This window comes from Dreissena polymorpha, chromosome 7 (genome assembly GCF_020536995.1).
Source record: "Dreissena polymorpha isolate Duluth1 chromosome 7, UMN_Dpol_1.0, whole genome shotgun sequence".
Lineage (NCBI taxonomy): Eukaryota > Metazoa > Mollusca > Bivalvia > Myida > Dreissenidae > Dreissena > Dreissena polymorpha.
This window is the reverse complement of record NC_068361.1, coordinates 35,518,710-35,535,471: the sequence shown is the minus strand read 5'-3', so window position 1 is coordinate 35,535,471 and position 16,762 is coordinate 35,518,710. Positions and strand designations below refer to the sequence as shown.

General features: G+C 32.4%; 1 long non-coding RNA gene and 1 pseudogene across 1 annotated transcript; one reads left to right on the top strand and one right to left on the bottom strand.

Moving 5' to 3' along the window:
• The first annotated feature begins 358 nt into the window (after nucleotides 1-358).
• LOC127838496 (uncharacterized) lies at nucleotides 359-2,128 on the top strand. The gene is made up of 2 exons (XR_008029836.1): nucleotides 359-499; nucleotides 1,390-2,128. It is a non-coding gene; the product is annotated as an uncharacterized LOC127838496 (long non-coding RNA).
• Nucleotides 2,129-2,755: 627 nt separating this feature from the next.
• On the bottom strand, nucleotides 2,756-2,839 carry LOC127840211 (U4 spliceosomal RNA; annotated as a pseudogene).
• Between the last annotated feature and the right edge of the window lie 13,923 nt (nucleotides 2,840-16,762).

Below are 16,762 nucleotides of genomic sequence, written 5' to 3'. Positions count from 1 at the left end.
CTTGAGGGCTCAGTAGTTGGGGGGACAATAATTTTTTTATAGAAAACTTCAACGGGCCATAACTCTGTGAAAAATCATCCAACCAGAACTCGCTGTTAATATGCACATCTCCTCTTGGTAGTGAAGCTTCCCATAAAGTTTCATTGAATTCCGGTCATTAGTTGCTGAGAAATAGCCCGGACAAAAATTGTGCACAGACGGACAGACAGACGCACACACACACGCACGGACAGACGAAGCAGCGACTATATGCTCCCCCCAAAATAAATTTTAGGGGAGCATAAAAATTATCAGTATATCACATTCCACCATGTGGGAAGGCATTTCGTCTTCCATGAAGACAATTACTAGATTTTAAATTTGACATGTAACAAGCACCGAACATGTAATATGAAATGATTGAAATTAAAACTAATAGAAGTTATATGATTTTAAAACATAGTTTTCTTTACTCTTTCAGATTGACAACCAAAATGACTTTTCATATTCCATCACTGAGGTAACTTAGAATAGCGGTAGTTTTTGACGAAATTGATTCAGAATATAAATTATCTTTGATGAGTTCAAAACATTTCTAAAAAACAATAAGTGTGGAGATGAACCAGCAATTAAAAGTGGCAACATTTTCAGTTGGTTGAAAGGAAAAGATCGCAGTGTAAAAAGTGTTGAAGGAAAACCTTTATTTAAACTGGAGAGCAAATAGTGCAATACTGTGAAGTGTGTAGACAGGTTACGAAGGAATTAAGGGGATATTAGTTAAACAGTCAGAGGAAACCCCCATTACATCTACAAAAGAGATATACAAACATATAGTTAATGCTGATTTTCTGTCTAAAGTCCTTTTGTCGGAACTTAAAATTGAGGAAAGTGGCAGTGCAACATTAAATTCAACATTAAATTCATTTTACAAAAATGAGTTTACTGAAGAAAGCTGGAGGAAAATATGTTTCTTTGAAATGCATTTTATGAGAGAAGGAGATACCATATATGCCGACAATAGCAAAAATGTTGCTTTCAAATTTTGTAGCCTTATGCCGCATAATTACATTTTACTTTAATTCTGAATACATAATGTTTTATTTTGATTGTGTAGGAAGTTGTAAGGGTTCGAACACATGATATCGATAAGTTTATACATAATGTTAGTTATCGTTAGTATTAATCATTATTAAAATCTTATTAATAAGGTACCGTAACGGCGCAACCTTTCAACTGACTTAATGTAGCTTGCCTACATAGTGTTGGAATTTATGTCTTGAATCTGAATAGATGTACAATTTATGTGTATAAGTGGTTACATATTAAAAGAATAAGTGTACACAAATACAAGCATGCTGTTATTTTACAGAGAAGAATTTCAAACAATAAATTATTGTTCTTGTTTTTCAGAAAGAAACATGATGTTTGATGAACCAGTGCACAGATGGAAAATATGTTTGAAGTAGATCAATGCAAAATTCCTGTTGATAAGACTTTAAGTTGGGACATTTTGGTATTTAATTTTTATCAACCACAGGAGACTACATCTAATTAATTCATTTAATTATATAATTTAAGTTCAACACTCCACTAGCAAATATCATGCTAAATACTCATGTTGATAGTCCTGTAAAGTTGTTTATTAAAAAATTTGTTTTTTTAACTTACTGATTAGTAACATGGTTACCCGTTATGTATATTATGTGAACATTTGTTATGTGAATTACTAAGGTAAAGTTGGTATTTGGTGTATAAATTAATGTTTTTTTCCATGAAATGTCCTTGCTAGAAAAGTTTGGGTTACAATCATGACAGTACTTAATATAAATGTATACAGCAGCTTATCATTCTATTATTATAAATTGACAATAATTCTATAAAGTTTATGTGGCATACTATTAATGCTATTTCAACTTGTTTATATGAACATTAATAAATGTACATTGAAAAAATAAGGAATATTCAATTGCTTACTTCTGAATAATTTGATAATAATGTGTAATAAAAAATATCTGCATTATAATTTTATATAACATAATTATAATTATGCTCTGAGATCATTACATACTCTTCGCATATTTATATACTTTCCATAACATAGTTTAATGAATATGTTATTCAATTCAATAATAAACTATGTACAAGTTTTGATCTGTTGTTTATATTTTAATCCATCATTCAAATACAAGCACGATGCTCTTTATTAAAATGTGCTTTACTTAATTAATATTAATTAACTCTTTGATACCTATTAAAATGCATGCCCCTGTATTTTTCTACAATCAAATTATTCATTTAGTGTGTGAGCAATGTTTAAAACCCTCTGAATTCTCAGCATTCTGCACCAGTATCTTGTAATTAGATATGGCCAATAAATCCCCTCATGTTATCACTTCCAACAATGAACAGCGCTTCACACCACTTTGATAATGACCCCTGAAATGTTAAATAGATTAGCCCTGATCTTGTTGAATCTATGGAGAAAGGAGTAACCGAGTAGGACTGGATTCGTATTTCTGCTTATTTTGTTTGTTACAGCACATTGACTAAAAAAATGTACTTGAAATACCACGTAATTTAACACTTACCCTATTTAAATTAATTGTTCGCCTTCCTTAGTCCTATTTCTTTAACCATCATACATCCATCACAACTATTTAGTAAGTGTTTAACTCATTACCTCACAAGAAACTTCGCTGTAACGTGTTTTTCGACAATCGACTTTGCTTTCACTGTAGTACGGCGTCTGCCGGCAAGTGATATATTACGCAGGCTACGATTTTGTCTTATGGTTTTTAACTGGCAATAGCCACGCCTCGGATTAACCTCATTGGCTATGGTACCGCCACTGCGAAAAGCTACGCAGACTACGATTGACAAAACCGTTGATATTTATATCAATTACATAATCGTGGTAGCCAATCAGAACGCAGTCTCTGTGCTCGACATGTTTACGATGCTCATTCAAAACTCACAACCTAGTTAAAAGGGCGACTGAGGTATTAAAATGACAACAATTATATCTCGACATGTGTAAAGGAACAGGCATTTGGTATAGGAAGATTATTAAATGAATAGTAACAAGACATATCTTTTTAAAGATCTTCTGCGGTGACTGTATACTGACTTTGAAATTAAGGTAGAATAACCACGTTTTTAAGTTACTAAATTACAAACAAAGGTTAACGTATTGTTAGGTTCTGTTTTTCACTTAATAGTCGCATATCCACCGCATGAAATGTTTGTTATGAAGTTTACGTATATAACCACATAATAGTGTTCGTAGATACAAATTTTACTTTGTGAGATCATATGTGTCCTCATGTGGTTTATTATGTATTTTATGTATTTTTTCTCCGTCATATTTGATTAAGACGCAGTTTTCTTTCCACACATTCAAATAACACTGTTACATCCGCGTAATGCAAAAATGGTCTAAATGTCATATGCGACCAGAGTAACTCAAGCCCAACCTACGCATTTGCACAGTCTAGTAAGGAGCTAAGCTATCCGCTAATAAACAAACACGCAAGGTTTCGTAGTATCTCCAGAATAGCAGTGAAACGGTCTCCAGAAGATAGCACGTGAAGCTCTAAGGCTTTTAATTAAATGTCATTTGATCTGCTAACTTGTCGGATACATAAGTCAAAAGCCACTACACCGGCTACAAAACATGGCTGCAGATCACAGATAACAACACTGCCACAGAACTTTCTTTAATCTGGGAAAAATATGTGAGCCTAAAAATATATTAGCACTACGCACATGCTAATCAGGGACGAACCTTTCGGCTTTATGAAATTTTGTGTTAAAAGGATTTCTTCTCTTAACGAAAATGCAGTTTAGGCAGAAAGTTTTGTCCCAGATTAGCCTGTGCGGACTGCACTACGCATATGCATTAAGCCCCATTTTCCCAGAGCAAGGCTCATATATTAACTAATATATGAAAATAAATTTATTCAGAATGTCATTAAACCACGTTTTCACACAGCGAGGCTCATATCTATGAGCATCTTTATAACACACATTTTGTGAAAAACAAACCTTGGACGGACATGTCATTGGGGAAAAAACAGACATAATAATTATCTGACAAATATATTGAACAAATAATCATGAATTTATGTTTACATTTTTTAAGTTAAAGTGCAGATTTTTTATTAATCACATGTAACGTAATTAATTGCATAATTAATACATGAATAATCCTTTTCTTTTTAAACCATCGGGTAACTTATGCTTTTGGGTCGATTTGACTTGCTTTAAAGAGAAAAGTAAATTTAGTAAACCTTGCCTCAGACTTTTTTCATAAATAAATACAAATGCATCAAACAACAACTTGATGTCCTTTGTTAACCAACATCTATTAAAAACTTTCTAACCCGCTATGAAAAACAAGTGGTACTCTTCTTATAAAAATATGTTTTTACTGTCTAGACCTCTGCAACTGTCTAGACATCTGCAACTATCTAGACATCTGCAAGGGATTCTCAAAGGTTAATAGAGTTATTATCTCAGTTTATGTGTTTTTTGTTAATTTTACCTTTTGTGCTACAGTTCTGCAAGCAAGTGGAAGCTGAAATTCCAGCCAATGTCAGAACCAATCCCATACCATTCAGATAAAGCTTTGAAAAAAAAAGCATCAGTGTGGACACCTTCATTCTAGTAACAGTCAATTCTTGACTTGAATTCAGAAATGGAACATAAAAATCAAACAGTGTGTGTATTCCAGATGAATGTTTTTTAGAAGAAGTGAATAATTCAGTCCTACTCGGTTACTCCTTTCTCCATAGATTCAACAAGATCAGGGCTAATCTATTTAACTGTTCAGGGGTCATTATCAAAGTGGTGTGAAGGGCTGATCACTGTTGGAAGTGATAACATGAGGGGATTTATTGGCCATATCTAATTACAAGATACTGGTGTAGAATGCTGAGAATTCAGAGGGTTTTAAACATTGCTCACACACTAAATGAATAATTTGATTGTAGAAAAATACAGGGGCATGCATTTTAATAGGTATCAAAGAGTTAATTAATATAAATTAACTAAAGCACATTTTAATAAAGAGCATCGTGCTTGTATTTAAATGATGGATTAAAATATAAAAAAACAGATCAAAACGTGTACATAGTTTATTATTGAATTGAACAACATGTTTATTAACTATGTTATGTAAAGTATATGAATATGCGAAGAGTATGTAATGATCTCAGAGCATAATTATAATTATGTTATATAAAATTATAATGCAGATATTTTTTTTTACACATAATTATCAAATTATTCAGAAGTAAGCAATTGAATATTCCTTATTTTTTCAATGTGCATCTATTAATGTTCATATAAACAAGTTGAACTAGCATTAATAGTATGCCACATAAACTTTATAGAATTATTGTCAATTTATAATAATAGAATGATAAGCTGCTGTATACATTTATATTAAGTACTGTCATGATTGTAACCCAAACTTTTCTAGCAAGGACATTTCATGGAAAAAAACATTAATTTATACACCAAATACCAACTTCACCTTTGTAATTCACATAACAAATGTTCACATAATATACATAACGGGTAACCATGTTACTAATCAGTAAGTTAAAAAACAAATTTTTTAATAAATAACTTTACAGGACTATCAACATGAGTATCCAGCATGATATTTGCTAGTGGAGTGTTGAACTTAAATTATATAATTAAATGAATTAATTAGATGTAGTATCCTGTGGTTGATAAATATTAAATACCAAAATGTCCCAACTTAAAGTCTTATCAACATGAATTTTGCATTGAACTACTTCAAACATATTTTCCATCTGTGCACTGGTTCATCAAACATCATGTTTCTTTCTGAAAAACAAGAACAATACTTTATTGTTTGAAATTCTTCTCTGTAAAATAACAGCATGCTTGTATTTGTGTACACTTATTTTTTCGGCGTAAGCTGTATTAAGCCAGCTTTTCACCCTGACTTGACCTTTGTAAGTGTCCAATAATATTCAAATAAAATTTCCCGCGGCTAGGTACGAATGAATACACTTCATTTATTCCATTGGCTGATTTGAGTATAACACCAGAACATTGGAAACATATCCTCGTCTTTGTAACACTGTTTTACTGCATGAAACAATTTTATCTCTAATGAAAAGGCTCAATAGATAGATAGTAGATAGATAATAGAACAGTTTTACAATCAATTTTCGACATAAATACAGTTTGTGCGTTCACCTTTTATTTTCAGAGATTTACCAGCGCAAAAGCGTTTATACTAAAGGCTATATTCTCATATTTAGTACTTACTTGCATTGCATTTCAACCCGCGAGGTTTCGGGTCAATTCGCGGCCAGTGTGTGAAAGTCAGAGTTTATATACAGTTCATCACCGGAGTTCGCAGAAGGGGTTGCGATCTTTTCATTGAAGGAAAAAATTGGAATCTATGCTATTTTTGTCTGATGGAGTAAATAGTTCGTTTAGTCGCTTTGTCGATATATCAATATTTTAGGCACAGCTGTTGCCTTGGTCGTGTACAGTTGGCGTAAACAAGCCGTCGTTTCAGCAGCAGAATTGTTACCTAACTTTAATGCATTGCATTCCAATCCGCAATGTATCAAGGTCAGTTTGCGGTCAGTTGCAGACATCTTTATAAAAACGCCGTCTCGTAAACTTTGTGCACTTGAAGTCTGTTTTGAACAGAAAGATACTTAATAAAGATATTCGGCGATATTATTGTGGAATGTCAATCATCGATTTTTAATATGTTTTCAACATTTGCATGATAAGGACCAATTTTGATAAAATTAATTAGAAATATTTATCCATTTAGACCAGTTTATTAAGCATGAGCATAATAATTCACTATACTATAATTATGCAATTAAATAAGATTCGAGTATTGCCGGCTGACCTATATGCACTCGTTTATTTTCATGTTTCTTGTGTTTTTCTATTATGTAACTATAGATATCTGAGTAATAATATCACATAAAGCAAAATAAGCCACGAAATCTGGCGCAACACCCCGTAATTGATTTGCTTGTGATGTAGCTAAGAACTGCGCAGAAAAAAGGCATCCGCTACTTTTTATCTCATAGAGATAACTTTTGATCGTTCATAAACATCGACCACAATCAACGCCGTATATCTTTTTTAAAGATATTTCTTGTTTAATATGTAACCACTTACACAAATTGTACATCAATTCAGGTTCAAGACATACATTCCAACACTATGTAGGCTAGCTTACATTAAGTCAGTCGAAAGGTTGCGCCGTTATATGGTACCCGATCAATTAGATTTTAATAATGATTAATACTAACGATAACTAACATTATGTATAAACTTATCGATATCATGTGTTCGAACCATTACAACTTCCTACACAATCAAAATAAAACATTATGTATTCAGAATTAAAGTAAAATGTAATTATGCAGCATAAGGCTACAAAATTTGAAAGCAACATTTTTGCTAATGTCGGCATATATGGTATCTCCTTCTCTCATAAAATGCATTTCAAAGAAACATATTTTCCTCCAGCTTTCTTCAGTAAACTCATTTTTGTAAAATGAATTTAATGTTGTAATGCCACTTTCCTCAATTTTAAGTTCCGACAAAAGGACTTTAGATAGAAAATCAGCATTAACTATATGTTTGTATATCTCTTTTGTAGATGTAATGGGGGTTTCCGCTGACTGTTTAACTAATATCTCCTTAATTCCTTCGTAACCTGTCTACACACTTCATGTGTGTCGCGATATGACATACAGAATTGCACTATATGCTCTCCAGTTTAAATAAAGGTTTTCCTTCAACACTTTTTACACTGTGATCTTTTCCTTTCATCCAACTGAAAATGTTGCCACTTTAAATTGCTGGTTCATCTCCACACTTATTGTTTTTTAGAAATGCTTTGAACTCATCAAAGATAATATATTCTGAATCAGTTTCGTCAAAAACTATTCTAAGTTACCTCAGTGATGGAATATGAAAAGTCATTAAGGTTGTCAATCTGAAAGAGTAAAGAAAACTTTCTTTTAAAATCATATAACTTCTATTAGTTTTAATTTCAATCATTTCATATTACATGTTCGGTGCTTGTTACATGTCAAATTTAAAATCTAACAAAGGTGAACATAAAATTATTTTACTAACAAATTTCAAGCTTACCTGTTTTATAAATATAAAAAATCAAAATAAATGTTGTATTGGCTATGAATATTTGGCACAACTGATAATTACACTGGTCAATAACTCTCTGAAACATGTTGCAGCATATTCAGATTTGGCCAGATATAACACCTGGGTTCATTTATTATCGCCAAGAAGGCTGTTGTCAGCCTGACAGGGGAGTGTGCTTTATGACCACAGAACAGTTAACACTTATTAGTTCTGCTGATAAGCCGATGGCTAAAATCTAGCCGTCCTGGGAGTAACTGAGTAGGACTGAATTATCATTATTTCGGTTGTCAATAAATCTCATTGTTCGGAGGTTTAAAATGTTTTAAATGTTTCAAATCCTTTATAAAACCACTGATTTTCAACAATGCCACACGCCTCGTATTTTTGAAGTCTCTCTTAACCCATAATTAAAACACAATTGTGTGGTCTCATGATACCGCCAAAACGACATTAATAAGCCATGAATGGGTTCGCTATCGAATTCACTGCCGTCTCCGTAACAGTCGCGTTAAATTTTATGTTATTTGCCTCATTTATTTGCATAATGTATTTGCTCTTTATTGATAATTTTCCAAAGGAGAATGACCAGATTTTAACAAAATTGGATTTGCTACAGCCCTACAATCTTTTAAATTGAAAGGCAATTAATCTCAAATTTCCAAACTATCAAAACAGGTGTCCTTAGAATTGATAATTGGCTAATAGCGTGATGTTGGTTTTTAAGACAATTAGGAAAATGGTGGATGATGTTACTTTAAACAACTCAACGATCATTCAGTTTTTATTTTATCACGACATAATTGTATAAATGATTTTTATTTTCTTACAAATTGTGATTGCCTGGATGATATCCACATGTACAATGGAAAAAAAAAATCTGCGACAGAGAAGATCAAAGCGCTGAAGGCACTGAAGTTGTTCGCTATTGCATAATTTAAGACGCAACTCATTTTTCAAAATTAATCGCAAGTTTGAAATGAACAACTTACAAAGAACAACTACCCCGATACATGCAACAATGTCTTTAAACAAAACACAAAAAATTCTAACTCATCCCAGGTGTCATAACAACGCCATTTTTTTATGATGTGAGCAAATTTTATTATATGGGTAAAAATATTACTTTTGAAGTGTTCAAATGAATTTACCAAAACTCCATTAGAAAAAAATGCCAGGCCTCATGGCTACTTTGTAGTTCACGGGGCAAGTAGGACATATCAATTAAACGGACAATAAATCGTAATTGCTAAAAAGTGTACTATACAACAAGGTAGTGATACTTATACTAAACTTATTATATCTTACAATCACACATTCTTTGACACGTGCAAGATGAATTATTTACAAAAAAACATCAACAAAAAACAACAACAAAACATTTGCTCACAGAACAAACATGTTTAAACCTCTGTCGATCCAACTCAATAATATCTATGCAGAACACGCTTCTATTTGTTACACAATTTTATTTGTGTGCGCCATCTCTCAATTTTACCTTGACAATACAACATTGATTATTGCATTTGACAAATTATCATGTTGGTGACTAATGATGTCAATTAAGTAACATTTAGAGTCAAATTATTATGTCACATCCTATATGTTAGGAATATTCTCTGAAAGTGTATTAATTTCTGTTAATCAGATTTGCTGGACATGCGATTTTATTGAAATATGTGTTAGTTTATATGGCTATGTACTGTTTGCACTGTCCAATAAAATTGTCTATTTATCTGTCTGTCAAGTTATTTCAGAATCGACAGAAGTTAGACCTTGACCCTGAAACTAGGATGCATGAACTTTACTAAGACACATCATCTTAAAACATTAATATGCCAAATAATTATCACTTCTGTATTCAAAATGAAGTTCTATTTCGGATATGTTTAGACCTTTGAACCCTATAAGCTGGATATTGAAATTGACCAAGAAATTATATTTGCAAACATTTCAAAGAAGTCTTTAGAATTATGGAAGAAAGTAAAAATGTCAATTACATGTTATTTTAGAATTTGGAACTTGGCCTAGATTTTACCAACATTGAAACAGCTGAATTTAGACAGAGGAATTAAAACGTGTTATCCTGTAGATTGACCTAAGGACAATCATTTATAAGCCAACAAGTATTTTCATCTTCCAAGAGCTTCATACAAAATGACAAAACTATCCGAAATATTCAATAAAATCAAATAACAAAAATAATCGAATGTACTTATTTTGACAAATAACAATAATAAAACCACCATGATATACTCACTAACACATTGTTACAATCATTGACAGTTTACTGCACATGAATTTAATTTATGACCATTCAATAGTTTTTTTCCATTTCAATATTCTTATGTATAATAGTTATGACTCAATCATAGCAACATACGTATTATTAAAATGTTGGCATACACCAGATTTGTCGATAAGCACTTAGTGCACCTTGGTTCTTTCGGATAAACTATGTTATATTCAAGATGTGATTCCAGGGAATAGTGCATATTGTAGAGCGTTGGAATAACTTTATGAAAGTGCAAAAAAGTGATTTTTGATAAAAAGTGCACTTATCACGTTCTGGCTTTAACCCCTCGAAATGTTGGCACTTGATGTATGCTTAAACATAAACAGAACTTGTTTATAAAATAGATATCTACTTCAGACTTGAAACGGCATTTAAAGCGAACATTCGTGAGTTCTGACCTTGCATTCACATGAAAGAAGAAGAAGCCTTATTTTAGGTTGAAAATATCCAGTTTTGTTTCTATGCTTTATATTGACTCTTCGATCCGATTCGAAGAAATGTAACAATCCGTTTAAGCCCTTTTTCCTAAAATAATAATTCGAATATATACCTTATCAAAATCACACATAATTAATTAAACATAGCCGTCTACAAAATGATTAATATGGGATGTGCTTATTATGTGATCCCAGTCGTAAATTATTTCTGAGTTTTATGTTACATAACATTAATCAAACTTGTTCAAGAGCGTTGACACCGTAAAAGTTCATAGCATATACTGAAGGAAATAAAAGGGAACACAAGTCATCATTGCTTCACCACAACGTGTGATTCCACTAGGCCTTTGCCGCAGTACTATCCACTGGGGATGAAGGATCACAGATGTCCGTACTATCCACAATTATTTTCAGGAAGATGGTATCATCTTTCAAAAGTCCGTTACCTGGGCTGAAAAGCGCATCAAGTCTTACAAACAGAGGGCATCCAGAGGCAATGTTCATATTGCTCTGTGGGCGACGGAACGAGAAATTGGTTGGGTCAGGTCGGAAGGAATCCACTACATGGGCTCCTCTTTCTTGGTTCATAAGGCAAAACGTAACGCGCTGTTTAAAGGGCCATTCCTGCAACGCATCGTACTCCCCCTTCATTAAAGCGATATACACGGACAGGTGTGTGCCTTTGCCCATTCCGTCTCCATTCGGGTACAATCTAGCACACATTTTATAGCCAAATTGGCTTGTTAAGAAAGAAATGGAGTAGTGGCTTACATTCCCTCCTTGTTGTGCTTCCTGCTGTTTTCGTAAGAAGTCCGTGAACTTCCATATCAACACCCCGTTATAGCTCAGCAATGGATTATTGTCCATCAACTTCTGCTCTATCTCGATTATCTTTGCATCCGTAACTCTCAATGTCTGCTCCAATGCATAAATCTTCTGCGCGTTAGAGTCATCAACTTCTTTCATGTTTGTACGTTGATTCTCCTGCATTTCAACAGCCGAGATGACCTTTTTCAGTTCTCGGTGTAACGTATTCGAAATGGCCCCTAATATATCTGTCTTCGTGTCTACTTGGTTATTCAAGCCTGTCGCCATCTGATCAAATATATGTCTTACACGCTGGTCTGGATTCAGGACACTAGAAATTGAGCCGGCCCCTTCAACAATTCCTCCCAACTTATCTTCAAGTAACTGAATTCTAACCAAGGTATCATCCTTCGTCATTTTGAGCTCACGCTCCATACGCTGTATGTCAGTAGAAAGTCTGTGCAGACTGTGCAACACGCATGTGCTGTGCCCCTCCATGTCGAAAAGGTCCCGGAAAGCCTCCCGATCAATCTGAAAATGTTGTTGTACAAATGCCAATAAGCTTGTTAATTTTATTCTTTTATATAATATTAGATGATAGTAACCCTTTTTTAATTGAAATAAATTATTACAATAGGTAAAATTATGTTTAGGTTTATACTGCAGTTCTCTAAAAAAATGGGTTTAAATAGATAAAGTTGATTTCAACATAATTACATGTGGTGTTACTTTTGAATTACCTGGTATAAATTGTATTTGCGCATTGTGAAACATGGAATTCATATTTTGCAATATTTTTATGGATGTATTATAATGATACCTTATATTTTAATCTTAAAAGTATAATAGAAAACGAAAGGAAATACAACAATATTTATTCGTTGCATACAGTGATTTTAAGTTTGGTGATATAACTTTTTGTTAGTTTATTTAATTTTTATATTCTATTATTGTGTTACAAAGAATGAATATTGAATGAATATTGATAAACATCGGAATTTTGCATACGGATCTTATATTTTACAAGGGTAATTCTCCCAACAAGCAATATGTAGAACTGTAATTTAATAATATTTCTGTAAAAATGTTATATTAAAACATTTCATTATTTCAAATTAAATATATGACGGGTTTTAAAGGATGACATTATCTTTTGCCAGACTCCTTGGGAATCTGAATGATTCTAGAATCTATCTATTACAACAATAAAATCATGTTTGAATAATTCCATAGTGTGCTTCCTATGGTGAGCCATAAATCACACTGATGTTATTAAATAGTATCCTAAATAGTATCCTTGATCATTACCTGATCTTCATAAGGGAAATATATTTAGTCTAATTTGTCAAATAAAATGTGAAACCCGATTTCCCATAATAATTTGACACATTGCACGTAAAAGTAACGTTATCCTGATCAATGCAAAATAATACTAATTCTAAAATTAATATCAAAGTTATAATGCAAGATTGAATGTGTCTCTTTTAAATACAAAGTGGTATTTATAAGCACTTAATACCATGTTTTATGATAATAAACACATTTTGTACAAAGTATCAAATAACGAGTACATTCATCAGTTTTGAGTGTTAATTATATAAATATACATGCTGTTTTTCAAGATGTTTCCATTCAACACGAATAGTTTTAATTGGAAATCAATTTTATTATGTATTTTTCATTCTCTATACTTATGCGTACAATAACATTAAAGTTTTAAACCCCATATCGATTGCCATGTTAAAGTTCATTAGTATGATGATGGATAGACAATTAGTCTTCAAATGTGAAAGGCACGTGCTTATAGACTTATTTTATAAGGGCTGGTATCGAAATACTGCTGGATCAATGGTACTGATGTTAATTTTTCCTGATGCATTATTTTATTAGCTTTCGAAAACAACCGGTGTGTAGTTGGTTCGTTAAAATTTTCGAGTTACAAGGTTTTCAATAAAGATGGTGTAGTTTTACGGCAAATGAAGTTGCACTCCTTGTTTCTATTATAGCCTTCCCTCCTGTGATATAAGTTTATCGAAGTATTCGGATGACTTGGCAAGCGGGTGAAAAAGAATGTTTAAAACATTCCCGATTAAAATGCATTTTTTTTTAATTTGTATGTTGTGCATCAACCTATAAAAACAAATTTAATAATTTTGCCACTAATGTTTTAATACTTTTGTTAAAGAAAACTATTAACGGTTTAACAGTTAGTATGTTGTTGTTGTTTAAAAAAAAATCTTTTTCCAAGCTAACGTACTTCTAGGTGTATACAAACTTCATGGTTTTGTATTTTACTGCTTCAATTAACGTATAAAAAATAGGACTTTATAAGACCGATTCCGCATTAGCCACATGGTTCCTGAGTGCCAAACGCAGTCTCAGTTGGCTGAACAATTGTTCTACATAATTTCAAAATCCTTCTATGCATGAGAAAGTTACAGTCAGAACAATTATTGCAAATTGTATATCCATTCAAATCCATCAATCGCACCGTTGTGAATCTGTTTAAAGATGTGCAGTAAAATATTTAAACCGTCTGCTTTATTTAGTGCGCCGTGGGAAGTTCTCAATAATCAGAGTTATTTTACTACATTTCTGGCCAAAGTTACATTATTGGAATGCAAATACCACACCTTCCCAGGTTCAAACGTGTTTGCAATTTAGAAAAGTAAATACAAGTGGCTGCCAATATTTATTTTAAACACTCAAAACTTAACTATGATTCGCTTCAAAAGAAGTGTTTAGATGATATTACAGTGGTATTATCGGGACATTAATGATACTATATGCTAGGCGGTGTTTGATTTTGGCTTAAATTCACGAGTGGTTGCGAATCTTAAATTAATGATATGATAAATAACACAAACAAGTCCCTTTTATAGAGATCGTTAAGATAGCTTTTATTTAAAGACATTATTGTAATTATTTTGTGTAGCAAAAGTAATGGCATATGGAGGGGTGAATGATGTTTGAGGTTCAACGAGAATGACCAACTATTAACATTGTATTTTATCTATATGATTTTACAGGATTTATGTATTTTACTTATTATTTAAATTAATACCCTTAACGTGAACCAGATCACTCTTGTATGAAACCTCTAAGCTGAAGCTGTACACGTCAGTACCAAATTATGGAACAATGAAGACAGAATTAACTTGTTTCGTACAAAGAAGTCTCATTCCTAACTTCTCCCCCATTCATAATCTATAAAAATTTCGAAAATAAACATGTATTGTTCAGGACTGAATAGCATACACACATATTTTATAGAACAGAACAGAATAGTTTATTTTTAACATAAGCATGTGAAGCTCATCGTCGTAAACATTTATATAAATAACAGCATGCGTTGAAGTACACATAAAACATATTTTAAAGAACAGTTAATCTAAATAAACACGAAATAAACATATTTTGTGAACATATTTCGTGAGAATGTCACATGGATGAGGTTAATACATAGTGATCACACATGTAGTACGTATAGTTTTACAATTGTAGCAATAATTATATAATTCTGACCTTATTTTCTTTGTAAAAAAGTATCATTATACACTACATATATATGATATTTTATCTTATTTTTAAAGCATTTTAAACTAAACATGGTTATTTTATATGTAAATATTAGTATGCAAAACAGCAGATTACATGTCTGCAATGAAGATTTGTATTTTAGCAGAAGTTTAGTACTGGGCACACATGTAAAGGGGCCTTTTAACGTTTTGGTTAATTGACGAAATGTAAAAACAAATGTTACAAATTTGCAAATTTTCGTTGTAGTTATGATATTTGTGTGGAAACAGTAATACTGAACATTTACCATGCTCATAAATATTCATTACATGCATCTTTAAATTATAAAGCGTTGCAACGCGAAACGATTGCTTGATTTGAAGAGTTCTGTTGTTGTCGCTATATTTTGTGATACTACGAGGATTGCTTATATAAAGTATAAAATTGGCATAAGCATTCTTGAGTTATCATCCGGAAACCATTTGACTGTTTCGAGTCGCTGTGACCTTGACCTTTGACCTAGTGACCTGAAAATCAATGGGGGTCATCTGCCAGTCATAATCAATGTAACTATGAAGTTTTATGATCCTAGGCCTAAGCATTCTTGAGTTATCATCCGGAAACCATCTGGTGGACGGACCGACCGACGGACGGACCGACCGACATGTGCAAAACAATATACCCCCTCTTCTTCGAAGGGGGGCATAAATACATAACTCGTTGTATGGGCCCGGATGTCCGAGTGGTCTAAACGATAGACTTTTGCTCCAGGGGTCAGTGGTTCGAGCCGAGTTGAGGGTTGCTTATTTTTCTTTCTTTAATTTGATTCTTGTGTGTTTTTTGTTTTGTACTGGAGCTTTTTATATCTAATGTATACGTTTATCAATATAATGACAAATTGCAATACATGCCAAAATAAGTGAAATGGCCCCTTTAATCCCGTAGTCACAGAGCGAGGCTCAAATTAACTTTGTGGATTCTTATAACACACATTTTGTATAAAAAAACATGTAAGTATATTTCATTTGAATACAAAACGATCAAATATAAAACAAAATTATTGGACGAAAATTCATAAATGTATTGTTATTTAAAACAAACACCACCACATTTTAGATTTGCTATGAAACCCATGATATGATACAGAATAAATTGAACTATTAATACATGAATAATATATTGGTCTTTTTCTTTTTATGCAATCAAATAACTTTTTGTGTCAATTGGAGCCGTAAGTAACTTGATTTACACAGGAAAGTCAATTTAGTAAACCCTGCAACTCATTAAATAAACAGAGGAAAATGCAAACACATCAAATAACAGCTTATGTCCTTTGTTTACCAACACTAATAATTTCAATTCAAATCCACAATGAATAACAAGCAGTACCCAACATTTCAAAATGCATGCATTAATTTTCTATCTGCAACGCATGCTTGTGTTTAATTGATTTAATCACATTTTATTACGTTTGTGTATGTTTTTCTGTATTGTGCAACCGTTGCAAGGAATTGAAAGCTGATAAATCTTTATCCATGAATTG